The following is a 24,693-nucleotide window of genomic DNA, read 5'->3' on the forward strand; positions in this document are numbered from 1 at the left end:
GTGGCGGCGAACGGACGCATGGCGGCGGCGGAATCCGGACCCGGGCGGGCCTGCGATGGGCTTCCCCGGGCCACGCGGTGGAGGAGGGAGGCAGCGCCACATGGCGGCGCGCGAGTTAAGGAGGGAGGCGGCGGTGATGACGTGGCACCCTCCTATTGGTTGGGCGACGTGGCAGTGCGGCGGTGGACATGTCCGGCTCCGCCCGGACGTGTCCGGCGGTGCGGTGGAGAAGAGGCTAGGGTTTCATCCGCGAAAATGAACGGGGTGCACATATTTATAGGTAGAGGGAGCTAGGAGAGTCCAAATGAGGTGCGGTTTTCGGCCACGCGATCGTGATCGAATGCTCTAGATGATGGAGAAAGTTTTGGTGGGTTTTGGGCCAAATTGGATGGGTGTTGGGCTGCAACACCCACGAGGCCTTTTCGGTACCTCGGTTAACCGTTGGAGTATCAAACGAAGTCCAAATGGTACGAAACTTGACAGGTGGTCTACCGGTAGAAAACCAAGGCCGCATGACAAGTCTCGGTCCAATCCGGAAATGTTTAATCCGCACACATGAAAGAAAGGTAGAAAAGACCACCGGAGGAGAACGGAACACCGGAATGCAAAACGGACAACGGGGAAAATGCTCGGATGCATAAGACGAGCACGTATGCAAATGAAATGCACATGATGACATGATATGCAAAGCATGACATGCAAGCAATGACAAGGCAACAGCAGCGAATAACTGGATGACACCTGGCACATCGGTCTCGGGGGGTTACAGGTCGGCATGCATAGAAGGCTCGTGGATGGCCCTTGCCCGTGTCAAAACATACTGGGCGGAGATGGATGCCACCACTGTTGCGGCACAGGGTTCGGCCATAGGCCGAGTGGCTGTCGAGCACTACTTTGAAGAAGTTCTTGAAGGCGCTCATTCGATAGAGGCTCGGTGCTCGAAGAATATTATGTTTGAGTGACATGTATTCCCATTGTAAAAACAATGTTTTATTGAGTTTATCAAGGATGTATTTATACTTTTGCCCGAAAGTACTATGATGCCTCCTGTGCGGCCGTTTATGTATATATGTATATAACCTGAAAGATGGCAGTCGTCGGCTTCAGCCCCCACGCTTATAATGTGGGGGTGTTCGCAGAAGACGCATGTTCACACTTGATCCAACGTCTTGGTACATTAAAGAGGTGATAGCGCATCGAACTAGGCAATCGGACTATAATGCTTTAACACTTTCACTAAGCCATAGGAGTTTGACAGTGGGGCTACTATATAGCCCCTGGTGGATCCGCGCTCATCCGAATTCGGGGCGCGTACAAGCCTGGCCTGGAAACGGCCCTTCATTAAGGCGGAGGAATCTCAAAGATTGTGCTAGGTCATCGAGTGGTTGACCAGTCTCATGCTATATCATGACAGTCAGTTTTCGGCTTTCTCTACTGAGGTGCTCATCTGGATGAACCAGGGCACAATCGCAGTAGTTCTCCTGGTGCCGCCTTAGCCGATAGAGCGGAACGTAAGGCAGCAAAACACAGGAGCCGGGCAAACCCAACATTTGACCAAAGACATGATTCGGAGCTGATGCATATAAGGCCAAACTCGCGATGCCGAACACTCCCTAAGGTATTCGGTCTTTATGATGTAAACCAGGCTCAACAGTGCCCTTTGTAATAAGCTCCTGGTGTCCAGGTACGTGCAGTATTCTGATGTGGCCACATGCAAATACGTCAGCATCCTTCTCAATTGTAGTGAGAATCCGGGGGATGTGTATCAACAAGAGACAGTAAAAAAGGTTTACGCAGGGTCTTAATCTAAAAAGAATCCTTGGAACGGGTCCCTGCTGCATGTCTGCGCCTGTGTCTCCGTTGTGCCGTATCCTGGACGGGTGTAGCACAATGGTCGTCTGAAAAAGAGAGGAACTTAGTTGAAAAGTTGTCGTGCAAAAGGTAGGTTATACTAAATAAACCATGCACAGTTCAAGATGATTAAAGTGGAGCCTAATTGCCACTTGTTTACGCACGTTGAGCCCCTTCTATTGTTATAGGGGTATAGGCATCAGACCTGTATCAATTACATATAGCTGCACCGGACTCGTCTAACCGCGTCCGTGGTCTTAACGACCTGTCAGATGCTCTAGTTGGTGAGGCCTTTTGGTGTGCGGCTGCCAAGGCAGCCGCACGGTCTTCCGCGTGCAAGGAGTGCTCAATATTTCCATTTACTATAATGATGCCACGTGGACCGGGCAACTTAAGTATGAGAGAAGCGTAATGCGGTATTGCGTTAAAGCGAGTGAAAGCTTCGTGTCCGAGTAGTGCTTGATAGCCACTTTGGAACGGAGTGATGTGGAAGGTTAACTTTTCACTGCGGAAGTTATCGGGAAAGCCGAATATAACCTCTAGTAGCAGGGAGCCCGCACAATGGGCTTCTTGGCCTGGCGTTACTCCTTTAAAGGTAGTATTGCTATGGCTGATTCTTGTTGGGTCTATCCCCATTTTGCAGACTGTCTCCGGATATATCAGGTTTAAACTACTGCCGCCCTCCACCAGGACTCGTGCGAAGTGGTATCCGTTAATTATCGGGCCTAACACCAAGGTGGCCCATCCTGCATGCCAGATACTTGCCGAGTAATCCCGATGATCAAAGGTGATCGGTTTGGATGACTAGTGGCAGAACTCCGCGGTGATAGGCCCTGGGGCATGTGTCTCTAGGAGTGCCGCTTTGTTTCTTCAGTTCATCATGTGTAACACGTTTACTGTTTTGACTTCTAGTGGGAATTTCTTCTGTTCCACAGTGCTTTGCTTGCAAGGCTTGTCCTCGTCTGCGCTTGGTGTATCCTGCCCCTTGTGTTCGGTGTTGAGTTTGCCGGACTGCTTGAAGACCCAACATTCTCTATGGGTATGATTTGTAGGTTTATCGGGGGTGCTGTGGATCTGACATATTTTGTCCAGAATCTTGTTTAGGCTGGACAGTTCATCTCTGTTGCCTTTGGAGGGCAGCTTTTGCTGACCTGTCCGAGAGCTTCTGAATCCTGCGTTTACCGATGTGCTCTTCGGGCTGTCTTCTTTATTCCGACGCTTGTTTTTGCTGCGTCGTGGCTTCCCGTCCGTCCCTGACTTCGGATGTACTTGGGTCACTGGTGCAGCATCAGGCTCACTAGCTGTCCTTGCCCGCGCAAAAGCGGGTCATGAGGCTTCTTAATGCTGCCATTGTTCTTGGCTTTTCTTCGCCGAGGTGTCTGGCAAGCCATTCGTCTCGAACGCTGTGCTTGAAAGCTGCTAAGGCTTCGGCGTCCGGACAGTCGACTATTTGGTTCTTTTTAGTGAGAAACCTATTCCAAACCTTTCGGGCTGACTCTCCGGGCTGTTGAGTTATATGACTTAAATCGTCTGCATCCGGTGGTTGGACATAGGTCCCTTGAAAATTTGCCCGAAAAGCGTCTTCGAGCTCTTCCTAGCTTCCAATGGAGTTTTTGGGGAGGCTTTTAAGCCAGTGCCGAGCTGGCCCTTTGAGCTTGAGGGGTAAGTACTTGATGGCGTGGAGATCGTCTCCTCGAGCCATGTGGATATGGAGGATGTAGTCCTCAATCCAGACCCCAGGGTCTGTCGTTCCGTCGTACGCCTCTATGTTTACGGGTTTGAATCCCTGTATTTGGGTGTACCTTGGTGTTCGGATTTTTGTTGTGTTGCATTGCGTGCTGCAGCGCGCTTCCTTGGCCCGTAGATGGATCTGGTTGCGCCATCCTTTTGATGCAAGCCCTCACGTGGATCGCGTACTGGCTTGTGTGCGGCGTCGTTTGCCGCTCTATGTTGGCCACGAGGTCGTCTATCCGACCGGATGGCTGTTTTTTTTTTTGATTGCGGGGGATCTAAGGCCTCCTCATCGAATTCAGGTAGCAGCTTTCGCTTCGGGTAGCTCTTTGTGTGGCGACTACCGTTGTACATTGCTGCAGTGTTGAGTACTTCACTCCATCTAATTATGAGTGTGTCTTGTGCAGCCCTGAGCCTTTGCTTCTGCTTTTTCAGACTCCTCGAAGTGGCAACAAGCCTTTGATGGCTATTCTGTTACTCCGGGTGCCTATTCGGTGTGATGTCATCCGGACTGTTATATTCACCGGAGTCGGTTTGTTCGGTTTGATTCTTCGTGTTGCCGTGGTCAGACGATGGTTCAATGTCGTGTTTGTTGTCCGCTGGCTTACCCTGGTCTATTGTTGGGTCTATATGATCGCTGTTTCTACCGAGGCGGGATTTGGAGTGGCGCTTACGCCGCCGCTTTAACTGCTTCTCGAGGGAACAATCCTTCGCTGCGTCCTTCCATTCCTCGTTGTCGTTTTCTTTGGGTGTGTCCACCATATATACATCATATGATGAAGTGGGCGTCCAGTGCCCTATGCGTAGTGGTTCCTGTTCGTCTCCTGCATTGTCGTCCATACCATCGATGTCTTCAGAGTCGAAGTCGAGCATGTCGGTCAAATCGTCGACAGTGGCTACTAAGTGGGTGGTGGGTGGGCGGCGAATTTCTTCGTCATCCGCATCCCAATCCTGCCGGACATAGTTCGGCCAGGACTCTCCTGACAAGGAGAGAGACCTTAATGAGTTCACTATGTCGCCGAAGGGCGAGTGTTGAAAGATATCCATGGAGGTGAACTCCATGATCGGTGCCCAGTCGGATTCAATAGGCACGGGCGCAGGCGGTTGGGAGTCTGTAGCCGGGGAAGAATCCGGTAGTTTGGCGTGATGGCTCTCGTGAAGGGTAAGGTTGATACTCTGCTCGATCGCCGCTGAGAATGCGGCCTCCGTGGCGGGGTCTATCCACCCGTCCATGGATGGCGCAATTGGCTCCGAATTGAGGGTCGGAGCGGTTACCGGTGCAGTCTCCTGAACACTGTCCGATGGTAGAGCTAAATCATGCTCATTGTGACCGTGCGGCGCACTTGGCAGGGGCTCGAATCCGTCGAAGATCAAGTCTCTGTGGATGTCGGCCGTGTAGTTTAAGCTTCCAAACCTGACCTGGTGGCCAGGGGCGTAATTCTCGATCTGCTCCAGATGGCCAAGCGAGTTGGCCCGCGGTGCGAAGCCGCCGAATACAAAGATCCGCCCGGGGAGAAAAGTCTCACCCTTGACTGCATCACTATCCATGATTGAAGGATCCATCAAGCCTAACGATGACGACATAGAGGAACTCTCAATGAAAGCACCAATGTCGGTGTCAAAACCGGCGGATCTTGGGTAGCGGGTCCCGAACTGTGCGTCTAAGGCGGATGGTAACAGGAGGTAGGGGACACGATGTTTTACCTAGGTTCGGGCCCTCTTGATGGAGGTAATACCCTACGTCCTGCTTGATTATTATTGATAATATGAGTAGTACAAGAGTTGATATACCATGAGATTGAAGAGGCTAAACCCTAGAAGCTAGCCTATGGTATGATTATATGTTGTCCTACAGACTAAAACCCTTCCGGTTTATATAGACACCGGGGGGGTAGGGTTACACAGAGTTGGTTACAAGGAAGGAGATCTACATATCCATATTGCAAAGCTTGCCTTCCACGCCAAGGAGAGTCCCATCCGGACACGGGACGGAGTCTTCAATCTTGTATCTTCATAGTCCAACAATCCGGCCAAAGGATATGATCCAGCTGTCCGGATACCCCCTAATCCAGGACTCCCTCAGGGGTGCTATCTCCACCAAGAGGTAGCACTGTTTTATTTGAAGATCGTTTTTTAGCCCGCTAGATGCTGACATCACCCGCTCCAATTCAAATGGCTGATAAACAGGAAACGTAGTTGAATGTACAGACATTGTATGAGAGACATATGCAATAGATAGTGTGGAAATAATAGGGCATGAAATAGTTGACATGTATATTGTTTAACTAAAACGGATAGCATGACATAATTTCACATATATGATGTCTATCTAAACTGGATAGCATAGCATAATGTAATTCAAAGATATGATGAATAACTAAACATGATCATATGACATAATTCACCTACATGTTATCTAAGCAATCAGGATCGCATCATTTAATTCACATATGTGATTTATATGCTAAACAGAGGGCATTAGATATGATGTCTGAACTAAGAACATGGTGTTGAATGTTGTGTATATGATGTCCAATCTATGCAATGCAAGACACCATATGCATGATATGAGAAGTATAACTGTGCCAAGTTAGAGCATACACCTCGGTGGGGGAATAGGACTGGTCATCTGTCTCTGAATCCATCTCTAAGGAGCTATCGGGACCCAACAAGAGATTTGCTTCGACAGGTAGCACTGTCTGCGCTGAAGGCCTTGTTTTCACTCTAGATTTTTCAATCTCCCACCCAAATGGTTGATTCACAGGAAGAGTAGTTTAATGTACAAACATTGTCGACAACTGGAAATGTAATGAAGAAAAGGATGGGCAAGATATCATTCAAATATATGATGCCTAGTTAAACAGGATGGCATTATACATTTCACGTATATTATGGCTGGCTAAAAGGCATGAGACTGCACAATTCCCATATATGATATAGAAACTAAATAGGTGGCATTATAGAACATGTCTAAACTAAGAAGATGACATATATGATGTCAAAAGTAGGCACTGCAAGGCAACATATGCATGATATGACTAACATCATCATGCCAAGGTAGAGCAAACACCTTGGGGGGTAAATAGGTGTGGTCAGCGGGGTCTGAATCCGCCTCGGAACAGATATCTTCCTCTCGATTACAATCTGGAGAGGGGTGGGGAGGGTTTTCCATTGAACCCACCATGGAGCAATGTCTGCATGACATCGTATTGCCACACAAAACTCTTCTCTTTTTCTCTACATGTTCAGCATGACTGTGTACAATATCTGACGTGCATACGAAAAAAATATGGTGAGATTATGTAAGGAGAGCATGCAGAAATTTAGAGTGATGGTAACAACCAGTGGATGGATCCAAAAATAATGATAGCAGGCTGATGATTGCTTTAATTTAATAAAAGGACAGATGATGATTGCTTTACTATTTGTTTCCCACCCAAGATGAACAACATAGGCATGCATGAATGTTGAGGGGGACAATATGGCTATGATAAGAGACGTAACGACATAGGAAGATCAATCGTCCTTTGTTGGAGAAAGGGAGAGACATAACTTGTGAGGTACGTCGATCGATGCATGGGGAAAAAGAGTTATAGTCGATTGAGGTATATGTAGGGAGATCGGTCGGTATACATGCATGTATGTGTTGGAAGCAAATAAGGCCCAGAGAGAAGGATAGAGAGAGAGAGGGATGCAGCTAGGAGGTGGTGCGAGAGGCCTACTATATCGAGGGGGAAGGAGTGTGCGAGTATGAGATCGATGAAAAGAGGGGCGGAGTGAGGCATGGATGGTGAGAAGAGATGAGGGAAAGCTTGTGTTTGTGGTAGGCACACCTAGCTAGAGAGGTATATCGACCGGTGTGTGCCGGAAAGGAGCTGGGGGGCCTACACAGATCGTGAGTGAATGACCTAAAGTGAAATGACGAATGTCCGCGATGGAGCTAGAGAATGCTGAGGGAGGGTGAGAGGGAGGTGGGCATGTGCATCCACGAGAGAAAGTTAGCGCTAGCTACAAAGATAAGTGGATTGTGTGGGTGTAAAAGAGGAATAGAGATCATAATTCATTATAAAAGTGGATTCAGATATTTGAAGAAGATATCATAGTGTTTTAAACCGATGCATGGATGAATATATATATAATGGTGATACGCATGGTGTGATTATGAACATGTTATACTACATATAATATATAGAGGATTTATTTGAATTTGTGATAATGTGTGGCTTTTGCAGCTTAGGGCTAAGTACCTCTCATAATGTAGGGGGCTGGGCACTATACTTTGTGCGATAGACACAGTTTATGTATGAAACATGGTTTAGATTATGAAGATCTAGTTAGTACATCAAATGTACTCTTATTTGGAATCAACATCAAGTGTATTCAAAATTTTGAATTTGTAGTGGCAGAGCACGACCACCTATGGGGCCATCGGCCCCTTGTGGTTCGGCAAGGGGAAGGGCGCATCACACAAAGAGCGGAGGCCATCGGGCAGCACGCCAGTGGTGATGCAGGTCGTTTTTACCCAGGTTCAGGCCACTGCGAAGCGTAAAACCCTACTCCTGTTTTTGGGTGGATTGATGGAGAGACCATGGAGAACGCGCATCACTCAATCCCGGCAGGGTGGCCTCGGGGAGAGCAGCTACGCGCATATGAGTGTACAGGGGTCCGAATCCTCTCTAAGGTTGCCATGACCCTCCTTTTATAGGTAAAGGGGTTACCACAATGGCAAAAAACCATTATCCAGTGATTAGATAGCAAAAGGTGCTATCATACCTAACTCTGTAGACAGGACAAGGTGCATTAAATGCATCGCTTAGTATCACGTCATAGACGTAGCCCGGCGAGCCTTACCATGCCACTTCAGCCATCTCTCGCATGTCTGCTTGACATGCCTGTGGACGGGTGTCATATAGATGTGATCTTCCTCCTAAGTGACAGCCACATGACAAATGACAGCCACTTAATTATCTTGGGGCTCGACACTGCACTGATGGGTGATTTGCGTCGCAATGTGGTGGAGCGGTGGAGTTTTGGCGGGGGTGCAGGCCGCGAGCGGCCCCGGCAACCCTTGCCGGGGAAGTCTTGGGAATTGTCTTTGGGCTGACCTCGACCCGACCAAGCTCGCTTGCCCGGCAAGGGAGGTTTTTCCTTAGCGATATCTCTCTTCTTCGGCTTGTCTTGGTCTTCTTGATCCGCCCTTTGATTCCTCAAAGAGCTACCTCTTCCTGGCTTGGTCTTGTCTTCTCGCTGCGGTCTTGCCTCTGTGCCTGTGTACAGTCTGGGCAACACACCTTAAGGTTTCTTGCACTGATAGGAGCCCCCGGGCCTGGCCTGAACATGTTGTCGAGCATGGTTGGGGTAGGCCCCATTAGGTACACCGGCAGGAGGCTTGTGGTAGCTTATTTCTTGATATTTTCCTTTCTTCTTCATTAACCTGTGCTTGAGTCTGTTTGTAGTTTTTCCGCTCGTCTTGTGATGCCAAACGTGGTGGGGGCTAGCCTATTTTATGGTATGTGAATGACTTTATACCATGGGGCAGTAATTGCAATTTCACTCATCCCATCAAGCCCACCCTTTCCGCCACGTATGCCGCATGCGCCGCGCAGGGTAGGTAACGGATGCGCATGGTGCTGGGAAGAGTGTCAAAACTCTCCGGATTGGTGCCAGAGGGTGGTCGATGGGCTCGGCCATCATCCACAGCTCGGGAAGGTCGAACTTAGAGGAGCCCTCAGGAGTAGGTGGAGAATCATCTCCCTCCCCGGCTCTCCTATAAAAAGGGAGCGCTAGGGGGAGCGGAGGCATCCATCCACGCACTTCTGCCTTCTTCTTCCTTGCCTTCTTATTCGGCATGCCAAGAGGGAGAGATCGGGGCCAAGCCCCAGTCCTCCGTTCGGGAGCGATGGCTCAGGAGGTCCGCGCCACCGCTCAGGGAGTGAGTCTAGTTCGGGGCCATGGGAGGCGTGGCGATCGTAGAAGGGTCAGTCGCGGTTTGTGGTGACGTGTCGGCGAACGCCACACCGACCATAGTGTGGAGGGCGATGTGCTTCTCCGTCATGGTGGAGCGTTCTCCCACTCCCCGTGACCACACTGTCCAGGGAGGGGGCGTCATCCCTACCGCAAGTTAGAGGAGCTCGTTGACCCGTCAGCGGAGTCCTCAGGGCCTCTGGCGCTTGCCAGCAGGAACGCACTCGAGGTCTTAAGTAATCCTGGTATCGCTCCTTTTGGCGAGGTCGGGGATGATGTTGAAGTTGGCGGTGCCCTCCTGCCCGCCATGGTGGGGAGCAGTGCTCTCCGCATGCTTGGGGCGCCACCGCCACCATCATCCGCTTCAGGGGAGGTGACAGGCTGAAGGCTCGGCGTCCACCCTGAGCGACAGTGATGAGGAAAAAATAGGCGGGGAAGGAGAAGGCGGGTGGCAGGCTTTCAGGTCGGAGTACGATGGCACCGACGCCTTCGTCTCGTACTGCCAGCCCATTGCCTCGTCTTTCCGCTCCTCCCCTCCCTCCCGAGTACCATCATCACCAGCTTCTTCGGGCGGTGGCCGGAGAGGGGATGTTCTATTGGTGCCTTCGCCTCCTCTGGGAGTCTTCCAACTGAGCCCCAACAGGATCTCCCTAATTGTGTCCGTGCTGGTGTGACCTGCTGGTCCTGTTGGTGGTGGCTAGGGCGCCACTCAGTGGCTCTCTCCGTCTCCCTCCATCGCTGCCTCGCCACTCCCCATCTTGTTAGGATGCTTCCGGTGGGTTTTGATGGGTGGGGCTGGGCTTCTTCCCAAGCACTCCTTTTGCCCTCTTCATCTCCCACTGTAGTTCCTAGGAGGAGAGGGACAAGAAAGGGATTACGGGGCACTTATCTTTTTTTTTCAATCTAAAATATGTAGGCATTTTCCAAAGTTTAGCTTCAGCTATGTAATCTATTTTATCCATGTTTGTGTTATGTAAGGTATGTATCTTCTTATTTGCATAGTAATGAAAAAAGACGGTCTTGCCGTGTCACAGCCTGATTTTTGGCCCTTTCTTTTTCTTTAGTTTTTCTGAGATTTTTGCTTGAGTTTTCTTTTTCCGTGGCTATGTGGCCTGGAAACTGAAGAAGATGACCTTTCCTTCCTTTCTAGAGTGGCTTGTCATCGTCAAAGCCCTTCCCAAGACCTTGCCATTTCCATCTTGGACCAAACCCCAATATTCTTTTCCTTGGAAATATTCCTTTTCTATTAAAGGAATAACCCAATTTGCCCTAGGTTGTGAAGCAACCTATATTTCTATAACTCCCAAAATTCCCAAATAATTCTCATAAATTGTTTGGGTCATATCTTCCTCAAATATGAAAAAATATTTCATTTGACATGTTCCTCATTATGCTCAATTAATTCATTTCCTATTATGTCCTGAATGGCAGTTTGTGAAGCAAGTGCCATTTACCTTTGCCCAATTGACCTCAAAATTTTTGGACACCTTTTCATGTCCATATAATTGCCTCCTGCCAAAATTAAACTTAATTTTCCTAGGGAATATTCCTGAGAAATTTTTCAAATTTCTTGCGTGAGGGAATTAGTTGGGAAGGAAGTACTAGCTAGGATGGTCCAAATGAGTTGAAATTTTGCATGGTCCTTCATATTATCAAATCAAAGATCTCCGCCAGATTTTAGCTCATGCAATGCATCCATGTGAGCACAGCTTCAAATCTTTGTTTCTGTCCAAATTTTCAATTAGTGAAGCAAGTACATTTTATATTGCTCCATTATTGTTGAAAATTTTCCAGGGCCTTCTCCTAATTATATAACCTATCTCCACAAGATTTGGGCTCATTTCATCTTGCCATTTTCCATCAGGAGTTTTCCTAAGTTTCTGTCCAGAGAAGTGTTGTATGAAGGAAGTACCATTTTGGCTTGGCCAAATGTTATGAAATTTTTATGTCACTCTCATAAGCCCAAATACCCGTGCCATGTTCATTTTCAGCCTAATCGATCACACTATGTGAGTGCTTCTTCCTGTTTTTGCTTCTGGACCAGTTTATGTAGTTGTAAAGCAACTATATAAAATACTTGTCCAAATCACCTCAAAATTCACAGGACTATAGTTCTTCCTAACCTAAACTCCGCTGAAATTTAGTTTGCCTCTTAACCTCACTCTGTTGATCACTACATAATGATTCAGTTTGATGAAGTAAACTTCAGAACTCACTTACCATTTAACCACCAAGTCTTTTACCGAGCTACCTCCGCAGTTGAAACCTCCCCTGGAAGGACTAATCCCCGGACATCTTTTGGCATGGCTTGTGGCAGTGTGTGCACCAGTGCACGTAGTGACCATCGCTTTGGCGTGCAATGCCGCGTCCAGAACATCGCCTAGCTCCGGCCCCTCCTCCTCTCGTCGTTATCGCGCTCGTGAGTGTGTCCAATAGGTTCCCCGAGCCGTCGCCTTCTCCTTGGATCCATCTTCCCCTCCGTAAGCCTCTCCGTCAGTGCTCGTCGCCGCGCACCCACGGGAGCGTTGTAGCCGACCGGCTCTGTTCGCGTCGCGGCGTCTTCCTCCTCGTGTCCTCGAGCGTAGCTCGTCTCCGTGACCTCTGCGCCTCATCCGCACCTCCCTTGTCACGTTCGCGTGCCTCCCCGTGATCGCTGCGCATCGCCAGAGCCTTGGTCGAGCGCGAGCGGCGTCACCTGAGCCCGTGTCCCTCACCCCAGCTATAAGTAGCCCTCCTCGCAGCCTCCCGAGCACACCAGTCGCCTCACCTCACTCCCAGGACCCCATCCAGTCCCTCATTCAAGCTCCAGAGCCTCTCTTTCCCCACCATCGCCACCATGGTCGCCTTTGGCCCCCACCTAAATTTGCGGCATGCTGAGCCCCTCCCCTTCCCGTTCCACCTGCAGGAGAGTCCCTCAACCCCTATGAACCCCTCCCAAACCATGCCTCTCTTTGTCCTCCACCATAGCCTTGACTCCATCATCGCCTGAATCCCGTCGCTGCTGTGACCGAAGGTGCGCTTGAGCGTGCCCTCCCCAAGGTCCGCGCTACCCGAGGATGGGTGCGGCTCGCCGTGGTGAGCATGTGGGTAGGCTGGCCGGCGAGAACGGTGGTCAGAGCCGCCAGGAATCGCCGGAGGACGGTGCCTCTGCTCCCTGCCGCGGGCGTGCCCGGGGTTGAAGACGAAGACCATGCCAGGCGGGCCCCATCTCCCGCGGGCCCCTCCAGTCAGCCGGCCAGCGCGTTGACTTGGACCTACCGAGGTGGATAAGTGGAGGCGTATTCCTAAGAATACGTCCTCCACCAACGAAAGCACATTTCAGGTCTTCTTCAGGCCTAAGTACGCTTCCTTTAGTGTGAAAGTGTATTTTCCTCCTCATTCGACCAAGAATATGTTTTCTCTGTTAGTAAGCGTGTTCTCAGCTTCTATGCTTTCCGTTCTTCAGTCAGGGGCTGGTTTGTGAAGGTTTATTTGCAGATGGGTCCCTGGCAGAAAAACTATCACAACTTTTTGCTTGAGACTCCGATTGAGGTGAATCCAAAGCCTACTTCTTTGTCTTGTCGAGCCCGTTCTGTTGGTATCATTTTCACTATGGTTTGAAATACTAGAAATGACCTTTTTCCCTTGCCCCTAATCAGCCCTCCTCGGGAGAGAAACTTTTTCGGTGATTCCTTCCGCGATCTTTCTGCACTTCTTCCCGGTGGTTTCTTCATCCCCAGGAAAGCCACAACCACCATTTGCATGATAGCCATGCAGTAGCATTGGTTTTCAACTTGAATCTTTAATAACTGTATGTTTGTTTTGCTACTACTGTCGTGATTTCGGTTATGCTTATCGATCGGTGGTTACCATCATGCTATGTTTTCTTCCACTCTGTTATCATGTTCTACCTTCTAGTATTACTTACATATTGGTCATGCTTGGTAGTAGTACATGTTGGTTTGGTCATGTTCTTCGGTGCATGACTGTCGTCGGTTACCGAGTACCATTGATATGCATTGTTCCTTTGTTGTTAGTTGGTTATGTGTTTACTCAATAATATTATTGATGTGTTATTGCATGGTATTTATTGTTAATGATAGTGGTCATGTTATGCTATGAGTAGTGTTATACTTCTGATATTCAAGCTCGTCATTATGCCATGCTCAGTTGGATATGATTCATTGTTGATATGGTTGTTAGTTATGTTGCACCCCATGCTTATATCATGCTCATGCATTGTAATTGTGTCATGTTATTTTATCATGGCTCAGCATATTGCATTCAAGTTTAACCAGATTAAATTGAACTTGAACAACTGTTCGCTGAGTCATGGTTCCACCATATCGAGCTGACCAATGCAACCACATGTGCCTTTATGGGGAGGTCCTAACTGGGTCTATTGTCATGCCTCTCACCGGTGCCTCCAACGAGGGAATGTTATGCGCGGGCGCTACCTTGGTCGTGTAGGACGACATAAGCCTTGTGTGCCCGTTGTTGAGTATGGATACATTGTCCCCGTTTGGGACCGTTTATGTTTAGCCACGACGGTGGCCGTTGATGCCTTCGGAAGGCACGGGGCCACCCATGACTTAGCCCAAAGGGGAGTTTGTCGGAGTGGCCGGGAGAGTGTCATGGCAGTATGACGGTTTTGTCAGAACGCCATTCGTCCACCCGAATGGGGGTGCGAGGCCATGGGTTCCGTGGTGTGGGTACAGTGCGCTACCTCTGCAGAGTGTGTATTAAATCTATCGATAGTCGCGCCCATGGATAACGGCCCAGTTTGTAGTTCATCACACTGTGGGTCAACAGTAATAATAATAATGTGCTTAATAACAACCTTGGTTCGATGATGAGAAAGGAGTAGATTGTGATCATGAGATGATCATCGTGGTATCGAGGATACCGAGTTGATGGATATTTGTGGTATTATGCAAGAGTCAAGGGTAGATATCAAGCTCCTTGTGGTCATGTAATGATTACTACGGTATTGTTGATACCAAGCTTGATTGGATCCTGAGATGATCATGTGATGTTCGTGATGGTTACAAGGTAACCCGAACAGAGTAAGTTGGTGCATGATAACGTCATCATGTTGCATGATAGTGTCATCGTGTTTATATGTTCATGCCATGCTCATATTGTTCTAGCTGTATCATGTTGTTCATGCCATGTTGTTGTATCATGTTGTTCATGCCATGTTCTTCTAATAATATCATGTTAATCCTTGTTAACCTATAACTGCCATGCTTTTGTCTGTCTTGATTACTTTGGTTGTTGTGAGCTTGCAAGTATATTCAATGTACTGACCTGGCGTGTGATGCCGGTTTGCAGGTCATGCCGGATTTGATTGCTTGTTTGCCATGGATCCCTTTTTTGCGACCTAGGATAAGCGTTCCAGCCAGAGTACCTATGGAGTGGAGTTCATCACCGTCATTGTTGTTTCACTGCCAGTAGTTATTCTGCTGCTTCGTGTGTTCTGCTACTTGCATAGAGCAACCGTGGCAGGCCTAGTGTCGTTGTGCCAATGTAATCCCCTTGTATACATATAGCTTGTAACAAAGAGCTGATTTGTTCTATGCTAAGCAGTATCATATTCCAGAAGACTTCTCCTCGATCTCTGGGCTGGAATACGGGGCGTTCCGGTTTCTCTGAGCCGTGGTGCCACATGTCGGGTACTTGTGCATGTATTACATACATGCAGAGGAGACTGCCTCTATATCTTTAAATAAACAAGTCTCAACGGCAAGCTATCTTGCCGGTGCCCTCCGTTCATTGTCGCGAGGCTAGACCTGCCGGGCTCAAACTATGGAAGGGGACCAGCCCCCCGTCGAGCATTCTCCATCAAGAGCCACTACAACCATCTTAACCGAAGCAGTGTTTGGGTCAAGGGGTGGGAGCACAAATGCTTCAAAGGTGACTAGGTTTCTCTACGCGTAAGCTTGCTCCTTATAGAAACACGTATGGATAAAAAAGTGAACTTATCTGTTTGGCTTGTCGGGGATCGATATGTAGGCTTGTCCCCTTTTCTTCTTTTCGGGACTGAGTCTGTGGCAAGAGTCCTGAAGTTACTGTAGAGGGAAACAATAGCTGCATATGATGTCATCTACATGCTCATGGCAAGTTCATGTTATGCTATGCATGCATGCAAGTTTTGGAGCCCCCCCCAATGCTTCCTTTTATTGTCTGTGCTCGGGGTCTACGCCTGGCTTTGTACAAAGGGTTACATGCACATCGACAAGGCTTGTACAAAAGGGTGGCTGCCGGGCAGGGCCCGATAGCTGTGACTTACGGGTAGAACTTACGAAGATGCTTAATGTTCCATGAGTTCTACAATTAAATGTCATCTCTGGTCTCCAGACAAACTACGCCGGGTTTGGTGACTCGTACTACCCGGTAAGCGCCTTCCCACTTAGGCGTCAACTTGTTTGCACCATTGGCCGACTGAACACGCCTAAGGACAAGTTCACCTTCCTCAAGGCTCCGGGCTTGAACCCTGCGGCTGTGATAGCGATGCAGAGCTTGCTGGTAGCATGCAGCACGCGTAGCAGGATGGAGACGGTTCTCCGCAAGGAGCACGACATCGTCATGGCAGTGCTGCTCTTGCCGTACTTCATTGTAGGCAAATACTCAAGGTGACCCATATATGAGTTATGTGGGGATCACTGCTTTTGCCCCATAGACTAGAGAGAAGGGAGTCTGCCTAGTAGCTCGATTTGGTGTTATACGGAGGGACAAAGAAACAACAACAACTCATCAATCCACCGTCTACCACACTTTCGCAGCCTATCAAAGGTTCTCATCTTGAGTCCTCATAGTAGTTCAACGTTCACCCTCTCAGCTTGTCCATTGCTTCTGGAATGGGCAGTAGAAGCGAATGAAACCTTGCTTCTGAGGGTTTGAATGTATTCCATGAAGGAACAACTTGTGAATTGGGTGCCGTTGTCAATGATGATTCTAGCGGGTACTTCGAAACGGCACACCAATACTTTCAAGAACTTGATAGCTGATTGTGCGGTCACCTTACTCACAGGCTCCACTTTCGGCCACTTTGAAAACTTGTGATTGCAACGTACCATAATTCAAAGCCCCTGGTAGCACGGGGGAAGGGACCCAAAATGTCAAGCCCCTAGACCGAAAATAGCCATGATAAAGGAATTGTTTGGAGAGCTTGAGCAGGTTGATGGATGTTCTTGGAATGGAACTGGAAAGCTTCACATCTGGTGACTAGCTCGATTGCATCTTGGAGGGTCGTGGGATAGTACAAACCTTGTCGGAAAGCTTTTCCAACCATGGCCCTTGATTCAATATGGGAGCCGCACATGCCTTTATGTATATCTGCCAAAAGTTCCTTCCATTCCTCACGGCAAATGCACTTCAATTTCACACCGTTGGGCCTCCTTCTGTATAACGTGTTGTCGTTGAACTGATACATACTAGCCCTCCGGTCTACTCTCGCAGCTTCGTCTTGCTCCTCAGGAAGGTCTCTAGTTTGGAGGAAATGAAATATGTGTTGTGCCCAAGTGGGAGCTTGAGGCTCGGCAACAAGGATTAATGGCACCTCCTCCTTCGTGGGAGCGCATATTTCAACCTCAAGAACTGGTAGTTCGGCATGGGGATGCTCGTCGCCCTATGAAGTGGAGTTGTTCCTGCCAACCTCTCTACCGGGGGCTTCAGGAAGCTCTGTCGGGAGGGGCTTGCCGGAGTCCAATTTCCTCCTCTTTCTAGACATTGTTGCTGGGATACTGAGGGTTGAGTCAGGTGGAGAACAAAAGTCCCTGGTTCCACAGGAAGCTTTTGCGAAGCGCATTTTGACAGATGATCAACAATGCTGTTTTTCACACGTGGCACATGCTCTGTTTGCAATCCGTCAAAACGCTACTCCAGCTTTCTCACTTCCTCCACATATGCCTCCATCAATGGACTTTGGTAATCCTTGGTCACTTGTCTCGCCAAAAGTTGTGAATCTTCACGAATGATCAACTTCTTAATTCCCAATTCTGTTGCAATACTGAGCCCGGCAAGGAGTCACTCATATTCTGCGGTGCTGTTGGTAGCTTTCTCCCATGGAAAATGCATTTGGATGACATACCAAATACGTCCATTTTGCAGCATGCCTTTATATTGATATTTATTGCATTATGGGCTGTTATTACACATTATAGCACAATACTTATGCATTTTCTCTCTTATTTCACAAGGTTTACATGAAGAGGGGGAATGTCGGCAGCTGGAATTCTAGACTGGAAAAGGAGAAGATTTGAGAGACCTATCTTGCACAACTCCAAAAGTCCTGAAACTTCACTAAGAATTATTTTGGAATATATAAATAATATTGGGTGAAGAAAGCACCAGAGGATACTCACCGGGTAGCCACAAGGGTGGGGGCGTGCCCTACCCCCCTGGGTGCACCCCCTGCCTTGTGGGCCACCTGGCAGGCCTCCGGTGCTCATCTTCTGCTATATGAAGGGTTTTGACCTGGAAAAAAAATCAAGATAGAGCTTTCGGGACAAAGTGCCGCCCTCTCGAGGCGAGACCTAGGAAGAAGCAATCTAGGGCTCCAGCGGAGCTGTTCCACCGGGGAAACTTCCCTCCCGGAGGTGGAAATCATCGTCGTCATCATCACCAACGATCCTCTCATCGAGAGGGGGTCAATCTCCATCAACATCTTCACCAGCACCATCTTCTCGCTAACCCTAGTTCATCTCTTGTATCTGATCTTTGGCTCAAAACCTCAGATTGGTACCTGTGGGTTACTAGTAGTGTTGATTACTCCTTGTAGTTGATGCTACTTGGTTTATTCGGTGGAAAATCATATGTTCAGATCCTTAATGATAATTATTACTCCTCTAATTATGAACATGAATATGCTTTGTGAGTAGTTACGTTTGTTCCTGAGGACATGGGAGAAGTCTTGTTATAAGCAATCATGTGAACTTGTATTCGTTCGATATTATGATGAGATGTATGTTGTCTTCCCTCTAGTTGTGTTATGTGAACATTGACTACATGACACTTCACCATGATTTGGGCCTAGGGGAAGGCATTGGGAAGTAATAAGTAGATGATGGGTTGCTAGAGTGACAGAAGCTTAAACCCTAGTTTATGTGTTGCTTCGTAAGGGGCTGATTTGGATCCACATGTTTCATGTTGTGGTTAGATTTATCTTAATTCTTCTTTCATAGTTGCAGATGTTTACGAGAGGGGCTAACCATAAGTGGGAGGCTTGTCCATGTAAGGCCAGCACCCAAGCACCGGTCCACCCACATATCAAATTATCAAAGTAACGAACGCTTTGCTTTATATAAGAGTTTGTCCAAGCTTGTCCTTTGCAATAAAAAGGATTGGGCCACCGTGCTGCACCTTTGTTACTTTTGTTACTTGCTACCGTTGCGAATTACTTTATCACACAACTATCTGTTACCGATAATTTCAATGCTTGTAGAGAATACCTTGTTGAAAACCGCTTGTAATTTCCTTCTTCTCCTTGTTGGGTTCGACACTTTTAGTTATCGAAAAGACTACAATAGATCCCCTATACTTGTGGGTCATTAAGAATCTTTTCTGGCGCCGTTGCCGGGGAGTGAAGTGCCTTTGGTAAGGAAAACTTTATATAGTGTCCCGAAATTTACTGTCACTTGTTACTATGGAAAATAATCCTTTGAGGGGTTTGTTCGGGGTATCTTCACCCCGACCGGAAGAGAAACGAGTTTCCCCTCAACCTACTTCACCTACTAAAATAGTTATTATGAAATTCCTTCGGGTATGATAGAGAAACTTCTAGCTAATCCTTATGCAGGAGATGGAACATTACATCCTGATATGCATCTAATCTATGTGGATGAAGTTTGTGGATTATTTAAGCTTGCAGGTTTGCCCGAGGATGAAGTCAAGAAGAAGGTATTCCCTTTATCTTTGAAGGAGAATTCATTGACATGGTATAGGCTATGCGATGATATTGGGACTTGGAACTACAATCGATTGAAATTGGAATTTCATCAGAAGTTTTATCTTATGCATCTAGTTCACCGTGATCGGAATTATATTCATAATTTTTGGCCTCATGAAGTGATACGTCTCCAACGTATCAATAATTTTTGATTGTTCCATGCTATTATATTATCTGTTTTGGATGTTAATGGGCTTATTAATACAATTTTATATTATTTTCGGGACTAACACACTAACCCAAGGCCCAGTGCAAATTGTTGTTTTTTTGCCTATTTCAGTGTTTCACTGAAAAGGAATATCAAACGGAATCCAAACGGAATAAAACCTTCGGGAGAGTTATTTTTGGAATAAACGTGATCCAGGGTACTTGGAGTGGACGTCAAGCAACCAATGAGGAGGCCACGAGGCAGGGGGGCACGCCTACCCCCCTGGGTGCGCCCTCCACCCTCGTGGCTCCACCGACCTACTTCTTCCTCCTATATATATTCATATACCCCGAAAACTTCTAGGAGCACCACGAAACCCTATTTCCACCACCGCAACCTTCTGTACCAACAGATCCCATCTAGGGGCCTTTCCCGAAGCTCCGCCGGAGGGGGCATCGATCACGGAGGGCTTCTACATCAACACCATAGCCTCTCCGATGATGTGTGAGTAGTTTACCTCAGACCTTAGGGTCCATAGTTATTAGCTAGATGGCTTCTTCTCTCTCTTTGGATCTCAATACAATGTTCTCCTCGATATTCTTGGAGATCTATTTGATGTAACTCTTTTTGCGGTGTGTTTGTCGAGATCCGATGAATTGTGGGTTTATGATCAAGTTTATCTATGAACAATATTTGATTTTTTCTGAGTTCTTTTATGTATGATTGGTTATCTTTGCAAGTCTCTTGGAATTATCAGTTTGGTTTGGCCTACTAGATTGATCTTTCTTGCAATGGGAGAAGTGCTTAGCTTTGGGTTCAATCTTGCGGTGTCCTTTCCTAGTGACAGCTGGGGTAGCAAGGCACATATTGTATTGTTGCCATCGAGGATAAAAAGATGAGGTTTATATCATATTGCTTGAGTTTATCCCTCTACATTATGTTATCTTGCCTAATGCATTACTCTGTTCTTATGAACTTAATACTCTAGATGCATGCTGGGTAGCGGTCGATGTGTGCAGTAATAGTAGTAGATGCGGAATCGTTTCGGTCTACTTCTCGCAGACGTGATGCCTATATACATGATCATGCCTAGATATTCTCATAATTATTCACTTTTCTATCAATTGCTCGATAATAATTTGTTCACCCACTGTAATACTTATGCTATCATGAGAGAAGCCACTAGTGAAACCTATGGCCCTCGGGTCTATGTTTTATCATATAAGTTTCCAATTTATTTTATATTGCAATCTTTACTTTCAATCTATATCATAAAAATACCAAAAATATTTATATTATTATTATTATTATCTCTATCAGATCTCATGTCAGGACCCCGACTCAATGCCACATCAATCTAGCATGTAACACCTCATATCACTTTGCGGCCTCACGCACGGTATCCCCACGGGTGTCGCCTTACCTTTGCCCGGGACCGTTTGCATCTTTTGGCACACGTATATGACAGTGTCGCTAGCATCCCTATGACAAGGAGCCCGGGCTGACATGGCTAGTCGTAAACCCAAAGTGGCACTAACTTACAGGGACAGGCATCCATGACCCAACATCGAACGTGTCGGTCATCAGCGAATGAATCCAGGCTGTAGCACTGGGCTAACAGGACTCCGGTGAACCGGGCTGTAGCGGGCTAACAGGACTCCGGTATTTATCGCGTGACATTTCCCCGAAGGGACAGACACAGGAACGAAGAAGGACACATGTCGGCCAGCCTAAGTGTTCCGGAGCAGTAGCAAGCTACCAGGGCTCAGAGGAAACACTAGGAGACATTTCCCGGTAAGAGAGACTACTAAGGATAAACAACTAGATAGTCAGATCCCACACATAGCAATACACATTACACGTACGCATAACATGCAAGTATGTGCTGTTCAACATGGCATCACAGCATAACTCAACAACTCATATAGATAAGGCTCAAAGAGCCATCATAGCATTAATTACAAACAGGGGTCACATGACCCAACATTCAGAGCAATCAAGCAACAAACGGAAGCATTACATGTCCGAGTACAGACATCTATAAATGAAAAAGGCTGAAAGCCTGACTATCTACAACGTCCGGTCAAGATCGTAGCTGAGGTACAAGCTACTAGTCGAAGTCCATGAGAACACTAGTAAGACCGAAGTCTCCGCTGCAAAAACATAAATAAAGCAACATGAGTACAAAGGTACTCAGCAAGACTTACATCAGATCCTATCATACATGCATTTGTATCAAGAGAGTAATGTGGAGTTTAGTTGCAGCAAGCCAGCTTTGACTCAGTGGCTATCCTGTTCTACGACTACCAGAAACTCTTGAGGTGATATGGCGCACACGAGTCCACTAATCACCACACAATACACTACTATGGATTCATTCCCGTCTCCCTACGAGAAGGCCATCCATAGCACTCACACTTGTCTTGAGCATTTTATAGTATCCACTTCAAGTTGTCTATGTACCATGTAAGCATCCAAGAAGTCCATAACCGCGGACCCGGCTATTCGAATAGATCATATTAACCCTGCAGGGGTGTACTTCTTCACACACGCTCTCTCCAGTTACCGCCATGTACACGTCATGTATCTCGGCAACCTTCAAGCGGAAGCCTGGCGAGGGTGTCGGCCACGACCTGACTAACCACACAAGACTCTAGCCCAGGTTTATCGCCTATTCGGGTTCCATCCGCAAGGAGATCCGGCCGGGGTTTCACTCACGGCCCCAAATGATGTGTGCAGGGTTCCCAAGCCCACCTCGCCGGATGGATCTACGCTTGGTACACCGTGCCACTTGTGCCTAGTCTGTCCCAAGCCCACCTGGCCGGGTGCCACTTGGTAGACTACTAACACTGCCTACAAACACCAGAAACTAGTTGCGACTCCTGGACAGAGATCACGTTGGTTAATAAGTCGAGAGGGCTTGGAGCGCCCGGAGCCCAATGTGTGGTAGTATCGAGTCATTGGACAACATACATAGAACTCAGTGCTTAAGGACGGTTCTAGTGAGACAACCCACCATGTACTCCTACATGGCCTCTCACCGCTACCTTTACCAAATCGTGTTCACACACTTAACTCTCAGCACCAGAACATATCGTAACACTCCAATTCATTCCCAATGAATCAGACCTGACACAACTCTAAGCAATAGCAGGCATAGCATGGTAGGAACACAACATGGCTCGATCAACTCCTACACATGCTAGTGGGTTTCAACTATTTACTGTGGCAATGACAGGTCATGCAGAGGAATGGGTTCAACTACCGCAGCACAAAGTAGCAGATGAATCGTTGTTGTCCTAATGCAATAACTGAGAGCAGGAGAGAGAGAGTAGGATTATACCAGAATGAACAAGGGGGTTTGCTTGCCTGGTAAATCAACAAGGGAGGCACTGCTTCACAGACAGGTACTCTGGAACGTCCTCCGGAGTAGGACCTATCGAGAAGGAACGGTGCCAACAATCAATACACAAACATATGCAACAATATGATGCATGAGCATGGCATGTAGATGTGATGCTGCTTGAGCTAATGCAACTAGTATCCATTTGGTTGAAATCCATTTGAACCAAAGGTTCAAATGCATCTCCAAATTAAGCTCCTATATATGCCATAATGTGTTTCTCATATTCAGCATGTATAAGTTGGTTTGTCATGCATGAAACTGGTACAGATGGATAGATTACATTTTTCTCATAATTTTCATATATAAATTATTTCAATCTGAGCTACGGTTGAATTTCTATGAATTTTTGAAGTTTTGCTAATTTTCTGGAATTTCCTGATTAAAAATAATTCCAGAAAAAGGATAACTGCGTCAACATGACGTCATCACTACATCAGCGGGTCAACGCGGCTGTCCAGGTCAAATCTGACACGTGGGGTCCACCCGACAGTGTCATGGTTAAATAACAGAGGTTAATTAAATTTAAACTAATCCTAAACTAGAATTAACAGGGACGGGCCCCACTTGTCATTGAGCCAGGGGAGGTCAAACCCCCTGGTCAACTGGGGCTAACACGCCGGCGTTTAGCCGCCGGCGGCAGCAAACACGGCGGAGGGCGCGGGACTGCCACTCCGGCGCCCAATCGAGCAGCGGAGGGCACGCGCGGGAAGCTGGGGCTCGCGTGCATCCACTGGTGCCCTCCGTTTCACCGGAGACGGCCTAAATCGACGGCGGCGACCACTTGGGCGGCGGACGGAGTTCGGGCGCGAGCGGGATCGGGCTGCGGGGCACGGGGAGGCAGGGGAGAAGGGGGGGTTCGACAGCGGGGCTCACAGCGAATCCAACGGCGTTGTCGGCGAGCTCGGGAAGGCTTGGGGCAGCCGGAGCGACGACGGCGATCTCGTCGGCCGAAGGTTGAAGACGACGGTGATGGCGATGAAGCGGAGCTCGCCCGGGTTGCTTTGCTCGGTGAGGAGGGAGAGGGGGTCGCGACGGAGCTGGGAAGCGTGTCGGGGAGGTGCGGCAATGGCCGAGGCCACGGTGGCTATGGACGGCGGCGATGGTGATTTCGGCCGCGAGAGAGGGGCGAGGGGGAGGAGAGAATGGCACGGGAGAGAGGGGGGTGAGGCCAGGGGGATCGGGGCGGCACCGAGAAGAAGCATCGCGGCGTCGCGCTGGCAGGGAAGGCAGGCAGGCGAGCTGGTGGCGTGGCGCTCCGCCCGTGCGCACACGTCGGCCACACGCCTGGCCGACTGGCGCCAGGGGGAAGACGGCGGTGGTGGGCTGGGCTGGCCTGCTGGGCCAGAGGCGCCAGGTAAGAAGCCCAGGTAAGGTTTTTCCTGTTTTGTTTTTCTTTTTCTATTTTTCTGACATTTGTTTTGATTTGATTTAAAATATTAAATCATTTTATTACCTTATGCCAATTTTTGCAGGGGCTAACTATATTATTCCAAAGCTCCTCAGCAAATGGCATAATTTTTGGACATATATTATATATATGACATATATATATCCAATGCAAATAATTATCGGATTAATCCAGATGGCCAAAATTAAATATCCATGAGCTCCTAAAATATTTGTTTGAATTTTACCTCTGACCAATATTTTCAGAGAGCAACATGA

The sequence above is a fragment of the Triticum aestivum genome, chromosome 1A (assembly GCF_018294505.1).
Source record: "Triticum aestivum cultivar Chinese Spring chromosome 1A, IWGSC CS RefSeq v2.1, whole genome shotgun sequence".
NCBI lineage: Eukaryota > Viridiplantae > Streptophyta > Magnoliopsida > Poales > Poaceae > Triticum > Triticum aestivum.